At 42.3% G+C, this 20,566-nt stretch overlaps 1 protein-coding gene across 2 annotated transcripts in view; it reads right to left on the bottom strand.

Moving 5' to 3' along the window:
- LOC119005909 (F-actin-uncapping protein LRRC16A-like) overlaps positions 1-20,566 on the bottom strand; it is a 74,660-nt gene that overhangs the window by 47,038 nt on the left and 7,056 nt on the right. The gene's annotated exons all lie outside the window — the stretch shown is intronic.

Genomic DNA, 20,566 nt, shown 5'->3' with positions numbered 1-20,566 from the left:
CAGGAATGTATAAATCTTGACATTCCTACCCGGACAAGCAACCTTTGAGGGTAATTCGACCGCTTTGTCTAGATGGCTGCTAAAGTATGTGATACTGTTATAGGGAAGATTTTCACAGCTCTAGCACTCGCGCTAATTTGATTACATGGTTGTAGCATAATAACATCAGCATTGTGGCACGGTAATAATTTTGGTGCGATGATCGACAGTTGGATTTAAATTAAATGAACAGCCCTGTTTTGATGATCAAATAATCCTTTCAGCCGTTTCTCAAGCAAACATTTGTTGGTTCCAGCTTCTTTAATGTAAAAATGGCCCCCCTGGTGGCACCATGTTAAAAAAAACACAGCAAAAGACCCAAATTAGATGCCCCTATGATGGATAAAACATTATAAAGTGCTCTCAAGGGTGCCCTTCCAGTGGCCGAAACGTGGTGAAGTGCCCTCCAGTGATGACTTCCTGTGTGCTAGCACCCCACACCCCATACAGCTGGTGCAGACAGCGTTTGATTTTTTCGCCCCTGTCCCTCAAACATATTCTGTCAATAATGACAATACTCTTTACTTTGCAGCCCAGTTCATCATTAAATCCTCGACAGAAGGTCAAAGAAGAGGTTTGACCTCGTGCAGGAAATTATTTTATCTTAGCCTGTACAGAGTGCTGCCTTCACCTTCATGTGCCACGACCCTAGGTTTTTGTTGGGTTTTTTTTTCCGTCAAATAATACCACAGCACAACCACGGCTGACCTTTAAAACAATCAAAGGGATGCTGACATCTATCTCCTTTGAGGAACAAGAAACCTGGCTGGTAAGTAAAGGCATATACTAAGAACCTTTCTCATCACAGCTGAAACCTCATGACCCTTGCAGCGAGCCATCTCCTTTGTGTTTCCTTTCACTCCGCACTGACAGCACGCTCAAATGAAAATGTTATGTCACACATGTTAAGAAACTCCCCATACACCACCTTACGGCTCCAAAGTTAAGCCTCTCAGGCGCGTTGGTTTTGAATGCTACAACATTAAAAAAAAAAAAAATGAAGAGCCACAAAGGAAAAGGAAAATGCCAAAGGATGAAACAGGGATGAAAGAATAAGACGCTGTGTTCAGATAAAGCAGATAAAACATGTAAAAAGAAGCGTGCGAGGGCTGGAGAGGAAATGAGAAACCGACGAGAGGCAGCAGCAAGGTTGATCTGAGGCGAGACAAAACCTGAGAGACAGTTTGAAAGCAGAAGAGTAAATAAATAGTACAAAAGAGGGAAGAGGAGAGGGAGAACACAGCGTTACTAACAATGACTGGCCCAGATAAACGATGACTGGCGTGGAGAGCAGAGAGGGAGAGAAAGCAGTAAAGCAGGTGAGGAGAGAACACATAGGCGACAGAAACACCTATCAACTGTCACTATCTCTGAGAAAGACACAAATAAAGAAACAGAGGGATGAGAGACAGAGGGGTAAAAAAAAAAAAAAAGGATGACGGTGTCTCCCAGCCCTGTGTGGCTCGGCTCCACCGGCAGGGTCTGTGTGTTTTGATGTGATGTGGGCGGACAGGCAGGCCTGTGTGACCAAAGATAACCTCCCCTAAAGAGCACCAGTCACCAGCGCTGTGCTCAACTCTCCCCTCGCTCTTTGTCTTAGTCTCATGTCCCTACAGCAGCTCTACTTTACATTCTATCTGTGAGCAGGTAGACAAATTAACAATTGATTAGGTAAAATTGAGGTTTGATAGGCTTGACTATCACTTGTGATAATCTGGCTGAAGCTGTCTGATGGTCCCAACAATTTCTTGCCTTTATCATCTACCACTAAGACAGTAGAAAGCATGTTCAAAATGTTGGCAATAGTCCCACATTGCTTGAAAACACAGTAACAAAAAGAGAGAAAACTATGGGCACTACGCAAGCTACGTATGTTTGAACTGGAAAAATCAATCTATAAGCTACAATGGATGTATATAATGAACAGTTTTGTCATCATTATTGTTTGTTGTTATTATTCTGTTTTTAATTTTTTGTCTTCCAAAATAAGTTAGATTAAGCTGGCGTATTTGTCAAAGAGACTCCCACTGACTTCACACATCAAGTTCAGTTTACTCATCACAAGAAGCAATATTTAGCCTGTGAAAACCCCCGCTTAATGTCTCCTGTGGTTTTGTAGGGACTTCCCAGATTGTAAAAGTAAAATCATGATGTCATCAGGGTATTCATCAGAGACTAAAAGTCAGAAGTTCTCGACTCCTGAACTAGTTTTTTCAACTTGTTTCTTGTGAATCCCTCAACAGAGCACTCTGTTGCTCTGTTCCACTCAGTCAGCACTTTGGTGTAAAAACTATTTATCACTACCAAACGTTTGAAAATAATCATTGAGCTGTCAAAACTGGAATGACCTTCAAAATACGTGGAAACACTCGCCAAATCTGGCAGCTCGGTAAGCGGCATCAAGCTTTAAACCATGATGCTCTACCTGCCTGTCTGGCGTCAGTTTTGCACACAAAGGGCTCCATAGTCAAGTTAGTAAATTTTGCGTGATATGCAACATCTGGTTAGACTTTCAAAATAAAGCTTGCTGACACATAGTGTGACATATTGTGACTTCTGGATTGTTATTAATGTTGTCAAATAGTCATGGTTTGGTTAGGTTTAGGAAAAGATCAGATTTTGGGTTAAAAATCATGTGGGCGTACGTCACTGACGTAACTCAGATCACATGGTCATTTACATACTTACACTTATTTGCGTCACATAAATTAAAAACAAATCACTCTGATCTCTGGAGGAAAAGTCCTGTCAGTGATCCACCCAGTCGCCCCAATCTCCCATGACCACACATTTTTCTGACCCTTTTAGTACAACTGCGCTAAAGTGGCTCTTCAAGAGGTGATGCCAGAGGAGTACCTACTGGGGTTGGGTACCACTGACATATGAAGTGATACAGTACTGATACCTGGAATCTGGTATTGAATTTTCTCTGTAATAACAAATATTTAACATGTGTTGTAAAAACAAGTTTAAAAATTAAGTGCAACACATTTCTTCCGAAGGTGAAGCTGTTTAGAGACCTGGAAGCAGCTTGAAAAGCTGTTTCACTCTTTGTAATGTTACTCTAAAATGATTGAGTTGAAGTCTGTATGATCCCAGGGGTGAAAGAAAATGTATGGAAATAAGGGACAGAAAAAGGTCTTCAGTTGTGTTATGCATGCAAAACATCTTTCCTTTTATTTTAACATAAAGGGAAGCTCTGGTTGTGTGTGTCATACAACACCACTTTGGTTTATAGTGAAAAACACCAGGTTTCATCTAACGACTGCTCCACATCAGTGGGTTTCCAAGAGTTCAATAGCTACGGCTGCAATCACAGCCAGTAACGATCGAGAACCTGCTGACCTGCTGAGTGGAGGGGAGGCACCGACTGACCACCAGTGTTTTCTGTCCAGTCTTACTAGAGGGGGCAGTGAATCATTCAATACCTCCAATGCATTAAAACGAAACGAGAACAATTTTATGACTGCATGCCAGAATGGATTCAGTGCACCTTATAACTTGTTGAAACGCTTTTAAAACGCGCTCTGATTCATGTTTCCACAGCCTCTTGGATTTCTCTCCCATCCTCCTCCTGTCAATGCATGACTGCCCCTCACTCTGCACTCCCAGTACTCTCTCCATCTGCCCTTTTGAATGGACAAAGCCATAACACCCCCCTGTTTTATGACCCCCTCCTCACTGAACTGCCCTCCTCGCTCCCTCCCTCCCTCCCTCTCTCTGTCTCTCCAGTCTTAAGTGGACTTTAAGCCTTGAGCCTTCCCATCAGCCAATGATTTCACAGTGACCAGCATCCCGCCCTTAGCTCCATTCAGCCAACCAGATGGCAGCAGCACTGGAGCATGTCTACAAGACCAGAGAGAGCATCTGCTATTACACTCTCTCTCTCTCTGTATCTCTCACTCACACACACACACACACACACACACACACACACACACACACACACACACACACACACACACACACACACACACACACACACACACACACACACCAAGAAAGTGGTGGCTCACATACAAGATAACTGCCACAGGCTCTAAAGCACCATTTGTCTCCTTGGCTTGCCACACACACACACACACACACACACACAGACACACACACAATGTTGTTAGACAATTTCTGAGCCAAAATCATTTTATTTTGACAGTCTGACAACAACTGCTTTGATACTGTCTGTGTTCTTAAAAATATCATGTTATTTGGCTAAAACACACAACACACTCCATTCACAATTTCTTCACACACGCACACACCACAAGTGAAAGTCGACAAGGTCTCCAATCCCATTAAGGGGTCGGCAATAGACGCACAGATCAGTGAAGTGTATCTTTGTGTGTGTGTGTGTGTGTGTGTGTGTGTGTGTGTGTGTGTGTGTGTGTGTGTGTGTGTGTGTGTGTGTGTGTCTGTGCAGACCACTCACAGCATTACCATTCCCAGATTATCTTCTTTTCTGTCAAACTGTCAACCCCACCCACTCCCCCCCTCCAATTGACCCAACCCACATGTGCTCACTCACACACATATTGTGTTACTATGGCAACAACTAGCCCATACTGCACACACACACACACACACACACTCACAGAGATTTGTGAATACACAGATAGACACTCCCTCACAGATGAAAGTAGCACGCTGCAGAGCCAAGTCTTGCTTGAGAATGTCAATGAGTCTTCAGCCCCCTAAACAACGCTCACGCTGGCCTACAGTGGTGTTGAAGCTCTGTAGGAACTGAGGCAGCACAGAGCAGTGTTTCATCTGCGCTCATTGAGCTGTGGCAGCGCTCTGCCACGGGAAATTTACCCCCACTGAAAATGCTTCTATTCATCCATCATGTCCTGGGGTGCATTCAGGCTCCATTATACAGTATCTATCACATTATTTCATATGAAGTCCTCGAGTCTGGTTTTGTTTGGGTGAGAGCGACTTCTTTAAAAACTGTCATGAGACCAAAAACATCATCATTAAAGCTAGCTACCCATGTTTTGAATATATGCTGAGTTTAACAGTCTTTGTCCTTGAAGAAGTAGCTTGGCATTATGGGAAATACATGTGCTCGTTTTCTTGTTGATATTTAGATGGGAATATTAGTAACACCCTCATAGAGTCCAAACATAACCAAATAAACCAACAAGTACCTCTAGAGCTCACAAATAACACATAATGCACTTAATCATTATCTTTAAATGGATATGCAAACATGAGGCATGTTATTTAGTTTAAAAACTGTTTTGAATGTTCGAGACAAACCTTCTCAAGGAGGGGTGGTGACACAAAGGTCTCCTAAGCTATTGTATCATATTTAAACATTTTTGTCTGTGATCTCTGGAAAATTGTCTTCATGTTGTGTATTTGTGTTGCATTGTGTTTGTATTTAGTTTTTTTATTTGCAATTAAAATGTAAATAAATAAAAAACAAAACAAAATAAAGTCAAGTGCAACTAATGACAATAGAGCTCAGCCTACCGTGATTATACAAACATACCAAAAACATAACAAAATCAAATATATAACCAACAAGTTAAAATAAATAAATGCTTAAAATTGAGATATCTTTAAAAGGACAAATGCAAATAAATATATATCTATAAAAGTGGCAACTTGCTGATGCATTCAAATCCAAAAGGACACATTTAACTCACTATCATCACGTCGAGCGGACACACAATATTTTCCCTGATCCTGCTACATTGTGAACATATAAATGAATATATACACTTAGCACAGATGAGTTTATTTAAAAACTCACCCATTGCAACTTGCTGCAACAAGGCTCCAAAGAGTCAGTAAGTTCAATCAAAAGCCTCGAAACCTACTCGCAGTAGTTGTAACAACACAGCATGGTGCTAGAGGTGAAGCTACTGTGAACGAATGGAGTCTGACTTCATTGATTCAAGGGGCAGACAAATAAAATCTTAGACATAAAATCTGCCTCCGACCATCGCAGTAGTGAGGGCCCACTGAAAAGTTACTTTTTTTCTCAAAAGACCCTGAACAAATTATTGAAAAAATTCAGTAATGATGACTATGTAAACAACATTTTTCACGTTTATTATTACACATTTATCACACACCAAATGCAGCCATGTCATTTTCAGAAGCTAAACATATAATAAGCAAAATAACAAAAGGAAAAATGTCATGATAATAGCAATGAGCTCAACCCTGCCGTAGGCGTCACACGGTGACCACGGTATGGCGGTCATGCGGTTCTTGTCCCAGCTCTAATAAAAATCAAACACAATTTCGACACTGCAATTTGTCACAAACACACATTTTATTGCGGCCCCACTCAAATGACCACCTATTTTTCCCGGGGGTGTAACCAGCTGAAAACCTCTCATCATCACTAGTTGCATCGCTAATGTAATACAAACAGCACAGTGGAAGGAAAAATAATGCCCAGCCATGATTACATTCACCCCCACACTGCTGCTGACACAGACTCTTTATTGCATAACTAATGCCAGCATGTCCTGCATGTGCATGTGTGTCTGTGAGTAACATTAATGAGTCATGATGTGCTGGCTGCAAACTGAAACTGTCAACGCAGCGCAGTAGAACGGGAGTATTTTTAGGGTTGTGCAGGGGAAAAAAAAAAAAAAAAAAGGAGGGAGAGAGGTGATTGAGTAAAGCGGAGTGGACACCACGGGGAGCGAGAGACGGGCGGTGAGCGAAGGAGAGGGGACGGAAGGTCAGAGCAAGTAAAATGACTTAATAGATTCTAAGTGCTGTTTGGCTGATAAGGAGCCAAGATTTAAATCCAATCAAGGGGGCAAGATATTTAATGAAGGGAAGTGTTTAAAAGCCGTTTCATCTCAGTTAGAGCCAATGCTGCAGGGACGACCCCGTCTTAGCTTTTAATACACCGAAATCAATCAGCTCACCCCGGATCCAATGCGGTGGATCTCCCTCCTCTTATCCTTTTGCTTCTCAGGCCCACTTATGTTCCTCCCTAATCTCTTAATGTCCTCGGCCCTCTTCTACAACATTTGCAAACTGCAAAAAATAGCCATGATGTCCATTTAACACGGGTAAAACTGCATGCGCTCTACATGCAAGACCTTACGCTGTGGAATACATGACTACCGGATAATCGATCCATCACTGCACAGAAAAATCCATTCTGTGAGGAAGAAAAATGCTCAGTGTTTTCTTTCTTTCCCTGTATTCTTGCTCTCTCCATCTTCCTTATCTCAAATTGGATGCCAGTCGGACTGCACCATGAAGAAATGTGTCTCGTACATGAGGTCATACAACACACGAAGTGTAAACTGAAGTAGTTGCTCTCTACTTTCTCTCTTGTAGCGTTTTCACCCTGTTTTTGTCTGCTTCTATACGATACCTATGAACATGCACGTGTTGCAAATATTTGCGCGTGGGTTCATGTATTCGAAACTGGAGGAACGTGTAGACACACACGCACGCACGAACGCACACACAGCCCTGCTTTTATCTTTGAATAATCAGGATGATGTAACTCGGTGTAAGGAGTGAGTAAGACTCTCCGGGCTGCTGCTCAACAGGATAACACAGCAGCAATCACACAAGGTAAAATACTGTACCGTGTCGTTTGCAATGTAGAGGTCTTCTGACCTGCAATCTAAGTAGAACAAATTACAGCAAGTCTAATCGCCTCGGGCAAGACCTTGTTCGACTGCTCCGTGTCTCTGTTCTGTGTCAATATGTAGTCCATGTTAATTCTGATCATATGGTCTATCGTAATCCATCTTTGGAGACAATACATCTGAGGAAATCAGTAGCCTATGAACATTTTTTATTAAATTAGAATTATTGGTTGGAATTTGATATTAAATCTGTGAGAAAATCAATCAATTTCTGCCAAAGATGTTTCCTAAAGGGGTCCTGAACAGAATAACACAAAAATGTACAGAAAAATCAAAGTTTGGGAAAAATCCTGTATGAAATCTTGGACTTCGTGTTGCCGTCCTATCTCCCATTTCTCAAACAGTGTCTTACATGTTTTTGAACAGCATTTTCTGTTTTATGATAGAAAGTACTCTTTCTGATGAGGAGTAACTGATTGGAGTTGCAAATTTACAAATGGTGTTGCGCACTTCTGAGCTTTTCTCTGAAACCGTCTGGGCCAGATGGGTTTTAGAAAATCATGTCTTCAATCCATCTCTAAGAATATTTTACTGTTGGGTGATTTATTTATTTATATAAACTGGTCTTTGCATCAAAACATAGAAGTTGGTGGATATGAAATCTGTCCTTTACATCATTATATTGCTGCTCTTTTTGACCATAGCTGCTTGTTAACTGATCGCACATTAGCCGCTGAACCGGTTCCTTATATTTTAGAGTTTGTTCAGGTTGGCCACATTGTGGATGGGGTGTAATTATCCTTTCCCTCTGAGCCTTTTGGATCCCAAGACCTCTACTGCAGGGCAGGGATAGACGTGGTGAGAGCCATTCATCAAGCTATTAAGCAGATCTACTCCAGATACAGGTTAGTTAAACATCAGTACATTTCAATTCGGCCAGTTTGAAATAAGCTCTTGCAGTCTCAGAAGTCTCTGCACACTCAGCCATCGAATCTGTCATAACATCCTGAGAACGACCCTGAACACAATTTAAAACCGTTAATCCTCTCAGCTGCAGAGGAAGCCCACTCTTCTGTTTTCCTGCCATACGCCTGCAGTGGAAACTGGCTCCCAAGCCAAAGATAACCACTTATCTGCGACGATAAAGAGGGAAAACTGAGAGAGACCTTTGGTAGGGTCTGACACAGGAGAGATCACTGCGGTGGGATCTGCCTGAACTTAATCTGCTTACACAAAAGAAGCCTCCTGACCGCAGAGAAATCATTTGTTTTACAATACTTCGACTCTCCGCCGCCAAGACAAGCTGCTGACAGTGCAGCTGAGGTCTGGTCGTGTAATGTCTGCAGACTCGCACTGCGCCAAAGCTACAGCAAAACGCATGCATTGGGGACAGAACAGCTACCCTGATGTACAGTCTGATGCTGTTCCTAATGTATTAGACACAAAAGTATGAGACAAATATATTATTATGTTTGTCTGGACCCTTCTGCAAACACTATCCACCAGGTAGTGCGGCGATCTGTCTGCAGCATCCTTATACGCCTTAAATATTTATAGGTTTATGGGATTTACAGGCTCAAAAAACACTCAAAAATAACTTATTTCTTCGGCAGCATGATTACTTAATAATGTAACAGTTTCCTAGATAGCTGAGTTGCTAATCAGTTTGTCAGGTTGCCACTGTTTTCTCCAAATAACATAAATCCCAATTTTGGAGAAAACCCACTCTCAACAGCACACATCCTCCCCACACTGCACCAGCAGCCAAGGAGAGCATCCAGAGAGAAAGAGAGAGAGAGACATCAATTTTCTTTTATCACTGCCCTGCTCATCATTATGTGTTTTACTGCTGAGGAGATGAGCGTGGTGGGGAACAAAGGCGGCTGACTGTTGTACTTCCTGAACAGATTTTGATTGGCTAGTCTCGTCAGACCACAGCTGCAGCGAGCGGAGGCCTGAATAAATGCGGTGTCTGATGATGTTATATTTCATGCTTTATTTCAATTTCTTTTATTTTATTGCCACCGCTGCTTGTTTTGTCTTCACGAGAAGTGTCGGCGAATATGCACGACGCGTTCAATAATAAATGAGACGTGCACAAATGACTGAAATTGAAGGGAACACTTTGGAGGCAATACAATTTGCCTCCTGCAGCTGAGAATTTGTCTTATTTTTTATCTTTTTTATCACATTAGGTACAATCAATAATGCATGTTAACATATTTATATTATGTCTGCATGCTGCCTGTGCCAGCCTCACTAACAAGCATGAAATATCTAGTCAACCTCCCGAATGTGTTTTATAAAGCAAATATAAGACTGATCAAAGGGCCAATCAAACAGATTCAATGATTGTGCTTTCAGATTAAGATTATAGTCCAGGTTGGCAGGATGCCCCCTAGCACTGGATACCTATCAGGCTTTTTAGACACTGGACTCTGGTGGGAGCGATAGACGGGGGTTCCTCTTAGAACAGTGTCAGCCTGCAGGGCATCCCCTAAGAACCCCGCGTGTGTTTAGGTTACAGAGATAAGGAAATAATCACAAGGGTTCACTCATTCATCAGCATGCCAGCCAGACACAATGGGGAAGGAGGTCTGGATGTGGGTGTGTAGCTATGTGATGGTGAGCCAAGGGGTTCTGGGTAAATGGGATATCACTGCAGACCACGGGGATGAAAGAGTGAGACAGAGCAAAAACCAGAGGGATTATTATTTTTACAACTAAATTAACAGAGGAAAACCAAAGTGGAAAACCTCCTCAGACTGAAGCAGAGCACTTTGTCGAGGAGAGAGAGACACGCGCAGGTACGACGGAGACAAAAGCGCAAGATAGAGAGAGAGAGCGAAGAGGAAGAAGAAAGGAATGACAGAGACAAAGGCAGAGCGAGGAGAGGGGCGGAGGGAGGAGGGAGGAGGGATGGGGATTTTGTTCTGGGCTGGTGTTGGCATTACCCACGGTTACTCTCTGGAGCGGCTAGATAACATCAGGCGGCACTAATAACACACACACACACACGCACGCACGCACGCACACAAACACACACACACAGTGATTTCAGTGATAAAAATACAGTTAGTGTGCTGTAGATCATGAATGAGATTCCCTCCAAAGCTAAACAAAGGTCCTCTCAGGATGAGGTTCATATAATCAAAGTCAAAATGATCAAAAGAAGATGGAGATGATGTAAAACTAATACTGGGTTTCCTGCAAGGACTCTAATGGGACTGTGCTACAAACAAAGCGGAAAGCTGAAAACCTGTGAACGGGGAAGAAAATTGGGTGGATAAAGAACCAGTTTAGTTGGAAACAACCATACATTAATTGGGTAAAAAAAAAAGTAAATTCTCTTATTCCAGCTTCTTGAATAGGTTCTTAACTTCTCCATGACGGTAAACTGATATCTTTGGGTTGTGCACAATCAAATGCATTTTAGGACATCATTTGTGGCTTTGAGAGACACTGATCAACTTTATAGGCCACAAAACGAATTGATTGATCAACAAAATATTCATCAATCAATAGAGTTATAACAGAGTTATAACTTTTAAGGTTTTGAAACAAAAACATAGGTGAAATCTATGTGCTTTCTTCTTGTATATTAGCAAAACAGTGTTGGAGAAATATATGTTAAAAAGATTTCAGAGAGTCGGGGTCATGAAACATCAATATCCAGTTGAACATATTACTCATCCATCAAAATCCCCCCTCATCATGGGAAACCCCACACACAGCCACTCATGACTGCACACACAGACCCAGAAAACAAAGACCAGGGCGGAGATTTTTACTTTACAACCTGCAGTCAGTTTTGTATATCATGTGTAATAAAAATCATAAATAAGACTACTGATCTATAAAATGAAACCAGATCAGGCAGAACAATGGAGGACAGAGGGTAGCAGTTCGCCTTGATGGTAGAAACAGTAATGCAACATCACCTGCAAGGACACCATAAAAACCAAGCGTGCAGCAGAAGCATGTGACAGCACCAGCAGTAAAGTCAGTGCAGCGGTTCTGCTGAGAAAGGCCTGCATGTGTGCCAGCACATGTCTGAGACAGACACCTTCAAGCAGAGACAAAGTGTTATCATACACATGCTTCCACTCTATTCTAATCTGTATTGATCTGGTTTTAACGCACGGTCTGAATAATCCTCAAGAAAGAGATAAAGATAAATTCCCATAAAAATGACATGCAAGCTATTGAAGAAAAGACACATTGTACACCGTTTTGATGGAAAAGATTCACATTGATTAGACCTGACTGGCTTTGTGGCTTTTTACTTTGACACAGTGCACAAATGTCATTATCAGCCAATCAATTTTGACTGTTGCTGTGACCCATAAACCCCAATTCAATTACATCCAGTGAGAGCCGACTGACATTGTACCAACCAGGTCACATGCACTATCGCACCCACTTTTCCCACAGTTGGACCGAACAGGATCAGTTAGATCAGGTCAGCATGTGCATATGAGGAAATAAATATGCAGAGTCAGAACAAAATGCAAATCACAACATTCACTTTTATAAACAAAAAGAAAAAAAAATGGTCCTGCCAAGACTTAATTTCCTCCCTTGATCCTGTAGTTGAAACCAGACCCACTGGAAGTCACCGCCATGAGATTATAAAACCACACCTATCAAGCCAACGACCTGAAGCAGGGTCAATCATATTACTGAGACTATCTGAGTGACAATGACCCTGACCTATGAGATAATGAAGATGAATGGCTGTGGGCGGGGCTTTCATTGAGTCCAGGTATTGTTGCTGGTTAATATCCCTCCAGGGAGGCCTTTATAGGGCATTCATTGTAAGCTGGAAACATGCAAAACCTTGCTATACAAAACAGTCCCTATTGAGCAGGAGAGTGATTCTGGGAAAAAAACAAAAAAAAAAACAAAAACATTTTACAGAGGGAATGCTTTTCTTTCACAAAAAAGATATGGACAAGAGGTTATTCAGCACATACACCCCCACTGTATGAATGAATGTACAACAGAAATAAAAGTATGTCGTTGAGCAAAATAATGGAGCTTTTGTTTTATTTTGAAAGGTACACCTAAACGCACATGAACATTATCATATTTTTATGTGTTACTAGGTTATATCAAAAGGTGCAATATGTCAGACCTCTACTTTAAAATATTCAATGATTAACTACAAATATCAACAGCATGTGAAAAAAAAAGACCGTTTTGATGTCATGTCAAAAACTTCAGCACTCCAACTTCAGTAGATGCTGAGGCAGAGGCAGCTAGCATGCTAACCAGCTAGCCTTGGCAGTCCAAAGCTGCTGTGCTAGTGGTGCTAGCGGTGAGCCCCCGTTGCTAAGAGTTCCCAGTCCATACAGACTTGAGTCAGCTAATGGGACTGATAGCGGCACAGCTACAGAGCTCATTCATTTTTACATATAAATCTGCAAACTATAAGAGAAGTTTGTAAAGGCATGTTTGTTCAAGGCTACCATGCAGCTAGCAATGCTACAGTACAGGTAGGTGTTCAGGCCATGTTGGTTTATGGGTTGGTTTCTTTATTTACTTTTGCTCTTGACATCCCAAAAAGGGCACAACTAGCATTCTAGTAAATCACTGGAGCTCTCGTCTCTGACATTTTTTTTTTCTTTGACATTCTTTGCTGGAAAACGACAGAAACAATGAATTCCTTATGAAAATGATTGGCTATTAATTTACTTTCTATCCAGTTAGCAAGTAACCAGTTGCTGGTTCCAGCTGCTTACACTGTTAGGTGGACAAGAGAAGCAATTTGATGATGTCACTTTTGGCTCTACGAAATTGTGATGACCAGAATCCTTTTCTTTTTTTTTTACATATTATAGACCAAACTACAAACTGACTAAGCATGAAAATTGGCCTACCAGTTGATAATGAATAAACTCATCAGTTGCAGCCCCTAAAAGAGAGACCCTGTCAACTGTTTCTCTACAAATTCAGACGACCTTTGCTGTTTTCTGCCATTTCTGGTGCAGTAAAGTGCTGAGAACCAGAGGCAGGCAGTGTGGTCCACGTCCACGTCCACTACACGAGGCAGAACTAGACCCAACAATTACATGCACAAGAACTGAGGATCAACTCCACACAAAATTCATCCTAATTAACTGGCTCACTCAGCCGAGTGTGATCTGCACTTGAGAGACACCAAACCACTCAGGAGAGAGGCAGACACTAACCATGTGATAACATGGTGTGGGTGCACAGTGAGCTAAACTTGACTCCCTGACCAACCTAAACTAGCATCTGCGTTTAAGCCAATCCCGACAAACGGCTCTGGTTGAATCGGTTGCAGTGTGACATGGCAAATCAGCCTCAAGCAGAGAGGAATCTCTGTGGAGTGTTTTTGAAGGTGCTTTCATCCAATTTAAATGCATGAGGAGAGAACACGGTGCTCCATTTGCACAGAAGGAGAAGTGAGCCCAATGAGATTATTTCAGACTGAGAACACCAAATGTCGAAATATATCCATAATTTAATCTGCGTGAGGGAGGAAAACAAGCCACCACTGACGTCTCACAGCTGGACTGAGCTATATTTGACGCTGTCACCTCTCAGCACGGAGGTGAACTGAACCCTTACTAGGCACAACTGAGACACGTCACTTACACATTCTCTTTAACCATTTAGATGTCAAGAGAAAACCAGGTTAATCATTTTGGCCTATCGCAATAACCAATGTCACACGCATCCTTCATTTGTATTTTTTTGGAGTATGAACTGCTTTGTCCTGTTTTTTTGGTCAACATATCAGCAGGTGTTAAGCTAAAGAGTAAAAAGAAAATCTTTAAATTGCTTTCTGTTCCTACTTACCAGTTGCTGCAGTGCTGTGCTTTATACACTCAGCAGGGAGCTGGTGACCTGTTTGACACATTTTTTTCTGCTCGGTTAGCGCTGAATGTCACCCCAATTACATTAACAATCACCACAGCATTATGGTACGGAGCACAGGGGACTTTGAAGCTCTGAGGTAACTATTTAATCGACACAATGATTATGTGCCAAACAATATTATAACTGTTTGAACTTGGGCTGAACTTCGGTTAAAGGACAAAGAACAGTAATTCTGTGTTCATGTCCACTCAACCAAGCAAAGGCCCGAACACATACTGTATATTTAGACCTAAAAAGAATGAAAGCAACGCGAAACGGGTAAGACCCTTGTAAGACCTCTGTGGTTTTGTCAGACTCTGCTCTGACCACAGATCTCAAAATACAAACACCCAATGAATGACTGAGGACACAAAGAAAGATTACATCTTTGAATGATGAGCCATAGTGTTAACTCACTCTTTAAAGGCAGAGGACAGACAAAATGCTTTTCTTTCCAGAAAAAAAAAAGGTCGCCTGGTGACCAAACAACCAGAGCTAACAATATTCAAAGTGTAAACGAGGCAATAAAACCACGGCTATTTTTAAAAACCTTTCTGTGGCCGCACTAGAAAAACATTCACAGCAGTGCAGTGCAAGGAGTGGATACCATAGTCAAAGGGAATTTAAAATGTGCTGCAAACTTGCTCTGCTGCCTTCAAGTAAGTGCGGCTAACAAAAGATACTAGTGGTAGTTCCCATGAGAGGACATTACAGGTGATCACCAGGGAGCAGAGAACTGGGTCACTTCCATTTTCTCACTGCCCCTAATGACAGACCTTGGGGTTAAAGACAAGGAGAGGAGGGTGGCGGGAGAGACAAGCTGGACGAGATTCTAGGCTTCAGTCTGTTCTCAGACATGAGCATGATTTCTTTTCTTTTTTTCTTTTTTTTACATTTTGCACCTTGGGAAAACGGTTTAGTTCATTTATTCTCACTGAGGTGACCAGAATTAATAAGAGATATAAATGTCCTTGGCAAACATGTATGCGAGTGCTGCAATAAAGCTGCAAAGATATACAGTTATTTAGGTGTTATTGTTCTTTTGTAACAACTTTGTTCTCATTATTGTGCTTTGATTTGATATTGGCCAGTGTTTATGCTGGAATACCACTGAATTGTTCTTTAGTAAAATGGTCTGTGGCTCTGTTTTCATCAGCAGAGTCATGTTGGGACAAGCCACAAGTTTGAGGAATCTGTCAGAGAAAGAAAGAGAAGGGTCGCTGCAGCTTCAGCTCCGAAAGTCATGCATTTTTCAGGGAGGCAAACATATATAATGATGCAGGCTAATGTGTGCAAATGTGCGCTGTACTAACTTTGCAATTTACAAACTTATCTGAAGAATGGAGGTCAGATGCAAGACGAACTGAGAGAGGAGTGGAGTTGTGTTTGTGACTTGTGGAGGGACTGAAGGAGAGACCAACTTCCTGTGGTTTAAAAATCAAAACCACACTCAAGGACAAAGACACTGAAAATATATGGAGAGCAACTATGACGCCTTGGTGCCATTTTTCCACACAGTTACACATTGTTTCAAACAGGATCAGAGCCATGTTTTACCAAATTCATGCAACACTGATCCAAAAACTTTGTGCGACACAATATGGCTGCATGACAGACAATTCTCTGCTGTGTCATTATAAAATATAAAGTTTCCTGTTGTCAGCCTCTAAAGAAAAAACATTTAAAAGGACATGTGTTTGTGCTGTAGGCTGGTGATTTACAGCATCCTGCAGCCAGTGGCTGTGTGTGAAGCTACCCACTTCATTATCTTCAAAGTGTAAAATAAACCCTGAAGATTTCCCTAACCTCATTGCTTGGTGTAACTGCTGTGTCATGGCGCTGTCAAAACAAGATTAAAATTTGCGCTCCTCCAGATCTAATTGCGTCGATGCGCAGCAGCTCTGTCTCACGCTGTGTCGTCTGTGCCGTGTTAGTGCCACTCCCACGTACAGTACAAAGCAAACAATGAGATGCAATAAAGCAGTTAACTATTGGTGACAGTCTCTGGCTAGGACAAACACACACCCATACACTTTCCTTTATTCACACCGAGGGATATGAAGAGGAAGTTGGACAGCGCGCCGGCCCCCAAGCCAAGGATCTGTGAAGGAGTAACACCGCCACATGACTAATGGCAGGACAGCGGAAACCACTGTGATCCCAACGTCTGGCAAAATCATCGCAGTAGAGCTTTTCTCCTTTTTGCACAAAGGTTTATAATTGGGATAATTTACAAAAGCTTGTTTACATCAAGGCAAGGCAACTAAGACACGTGGTTAAGGTGTGAAAGATGGTGGGTACCAGGACTAAGAGTCTGCAGCCATGCGGTGCACACAGCAGTGCTTTCAGCTGAAAGCTAATGGCAGCATGCTAACATGCGTATAGTGACAAAGCTGAAATTGTAATGTTGCAGGTATCATTTCTGCCATGTCCATGGTTTATATGACAAAGTTACATTTTGATTGGATGGTAGAAATACAACCTTGAGTCTTTTTGGTTCAGCCTCTGGAAAACAAACAATATTTGCACCAAATGTCATACCAATCCATTCATTGTTTCAATAAAACTTTAACATCTCAACCTCTTGTTGGCGCTACGGGAAAGTCAGGGGATTAGCCACTCTGAGGACTGTGGATGTGTGTTAAAAATGTATTCCAGTCTATCCAGATACACTATATTACCAAAAGTATTCGCTCACCTGCCTTTACTCATTCTATGAACTGAAGTGCCATCCCATTCCTAACTCATAGAATTCAATATGATGTCGGTCCACCTTTTGCAGCTATTACAGCTTCAACTCTTCTGGGAAGACTGTCCACAAGGTTGAGGAGAGTGTTTATAGGAATTTTTGACCATTCTTCCAAAAGCGCATTGGTGAGGTCACACACTGATGTTGGTCGAGAAGGCCTGGCTCTCAGTCTCCGCTCTAATTCATCCCAAAGGTGTTCTATCGGGTTCAGGTCAGGACTCTGTGCAGGCCAGTCAAGTTCATCCACACCAGACTCTGTCATCCACGTCTTTATGGACCTTGCTTTGTGCACTGGTGCACAGTCATGTTGGAAGAGGAAGGGGCCCGCTCCAAACTGTTCCCACAAGGTTGGGAGCATGGAATTGTCCAAAATGTTTTGGTATCCTGAAGCATTCAATGTTCCTTTCACTGGAACTAAGGGGCCAAGCCCAGCTCCTGAAAAACAACCCCATACCATAATTCCTCCTCCACCAAATTTCACAGTTGGCACAATGCAATCTGAAATGTACCGTTCTCCTGGCAACCTCCAAACCCAGACTCGTCCATCAGATTGCCAGATGGAAAAGCGTGATTCATCACTCCAGAGAACGCGTCTCCACTGCTCTAGAGGCCAGTGACGGCGTGCTTTACACCATTGCATCCGACGCCTTGCATTGCACTTGGTGATGTGTGGCTTGGCTGCAGCTGCTCGGCCATGGAAACCCATTCCATGAAGCTCTCTGCGTACTGTACTTGGGCTAATCTGAAGGTCACATGAAGTTTGTAGCTCTCTAGCAATTGACTGTGCAGAAAGTCGGCGACCTCTTTGCACTATGCGCTTCAGCATCCGCTGACCCCTCTCCGTCACTTTACGTGGCCTACCACTTCGTGGCTGAGTTGCTGTTGTTCCCAAACGCTTCCATTTTGTTATAATAGAGCTGAAGTTTAATCTAGGACCAAAGTGGTGAAAAAATAGACCGACAGACTGACTCACTGCTATCAGTACAGTTATGCCACTAACACGGCCAAAAGGACAAACATCACAAACAAGTATTGATCCTGATTTAAGCCTCTTTTAAAGACATTTCATTTCCTGGCTGTACAAAGCAGGTATTAGCAGTCCTATACATCTACACCACACGGAGTTATTTTCAAAGCGTTTGCTGGGTTGTCTCAGTTCTTTGCCAGCTTTACACGATGTCACTGATGTCACTGATTATATCTGTCTGTCACGCCTTAAGAGTTTTACAGAACAGCTGTTTTTTTTACCTTCAAGTATCTTCTCTTCCTCCTCCCTCCATCACCTCTGCCCGACACAGTACGTCTCAGTGCCCTCTTTTGCTCTCCCTCCTTCTCCCGTCCCGCCCCCTTCTCTCCCCCTCTCTCCCCCTCTTCTTCCCCAGGGTGTGTTTGATGGACTGATGTTATTATCTCTACCTCCTTCATCCTTCCATCTTCAAAGCAGGGAGATGACTGTATCTATCAGGCTTTAGTGTGCTTAAGAGACGCCTCGGGCACTGTAGTGCTCCACTCCCAGTCTGAGGAGAGCTCGGCGGGAAAAGAGGAGGAGAGGCTAGTGCGCATTTGACAGACAGGCAAATTGATAGTGGAAATAACCATATTCCTCCCTTCATTATGTGCATAGTTTACACTTTAGATGGATGCCCAGCACTGTCGGGAGTAAATCAGGCTCCTGGCTGTAAGTGTCAGGAATAAGCTAACAAGAGAAGTTTGATAAATGTTGCCCAAAACATCAAATCTGGAAAGTACATCACTGAGGGAGGCAGCAGATGGGTTGTCACTGTTGTGACATTTGAGGTGATTTATACTTGGAAATTCCAAACTGGTAGGGTTATGTGTCAGGCTGAATATTCATTGTATAGTGGTTTACGTCCGATTACTCTTAAAGAATAGAACTAATGTCAAACTGGAAATGGAAGATAACTTATTCAAGACCATCTGTGTGTTCAGCTGTGTGACAAACACAACCCCAATATATATTTTTAAATCAACATTTTGTAGGAGTAAATAATTCAAATAAAATTGGTTATGGCTGCTGTGTGGTTTGAACAGACAGCTCGACTGTGTTCATGCAAAAAATACGTAATGTCTGAAGTTGAGAGATTAAATGTCACACCCACAGGTGTGTGTGACACTCTTAGCTGCAGGAAGCAGGTGGCAGAATTAGTCAGGCAATTTAATTAGTCATTTCCCTACTTCTATTAGTCACACAGTGTAACTCCATTATTCTCCAACAGACAGCACTGCCGCTGTAAGGTGCTCGACATGTTCGTCCGTTAACAGAGCTCGGAGACATTTTTCCTTCCCTGCTCTTCGTTTCATATACAAGCACACACGTTTGATATTGTTGTTGTGTGCTGCGATTTGATACCTTTATTACACCCTCTGACTCATTCCCACACTCAACTGCAATTTAATTTCCATCGCCGACCGCACGTTTGTCATGTTATTGTTTTCATTTACCCTGTCATTTTCCTCTTGTTGCTTCCCATGCCTGAGATTTATTTACTATAAATATATAAAGGCCATTTTGTATTTTTTGTCAATGGCAAGTCAATGGCAAAAATAAAGTAATATACTTTTTATTTTGTATTTTTTATTGTTTCAGAAGGGTGACAATGTAACAGATATCTAGGGACTACAGATGAAAAAAACCATCCACCATGTTGACAGTAAAGTGATCTTCATGTTTGAAATCAGCAGACTGATCCTTTAACATCAGAAACACTCGAGACTGTGTTTCACTTCACAACATTTATCCAATTACGACATCTGATCTCAAAACAATCTGACAGTATATTGTTCTTCCATCGTGCCTAACACAAGATGCTGCAACATTCACAGGCTGCGAGTCCACGACATGTTTGCGTTCCCCTCCGAGGGCCACTTCCTGCATAATCACTTTTCCTCGAACCCTGCTTTTCCGCAGAACAACAAACAGTGGTTTATTTGTTCAGTCCGGTCGAGCTGAGCGCTGATACAAACTCACCGAGTCATTCTCATGCTCTGCGTCTGGATGAAAATTCCAGAACCACTCCGCTGGAATTCCTCACTTCCCAGCACCGACTCCCACTTCTTTGCATTGTGTTTTGTGCGTATCTGCGCACTACGAGCCTGTGTCCGGCTCCCACGCGGTGACATTGCTGTCATAACAGAGTCAGGAGGGTTTGCCTCACGCTGAGCACTTGGCTAAATTCTAAGGAAATTATTTTTTTCTCTTTTTCCCCCACGAGATTATTTAGAAAGGCTCATGCTCCCGAGACGATACGTCACGATAAGAAACTCACCGCACGGAGCTTTAAATGAATAGTGCTAT

This window comes from Acanthopagrus latus, chromosome 17 (genome assembly GCF_904848185.1).
Source record: "Acanthopagrus latus isolate v.2019 chromosome 17, fAcaLat1.1, whole genome shotgun sequence".
Taxonomy (NCBI): domain Eukaryota; kingdom Metazoa; phylum Chordata; class Actinopteri; order Spariformes; family Sparidae; genus Acanthopagrus; species Acanthopagrus latus.
This window is presented reverse-complemented; position numbering and strand designations above follow the sequence as displayed.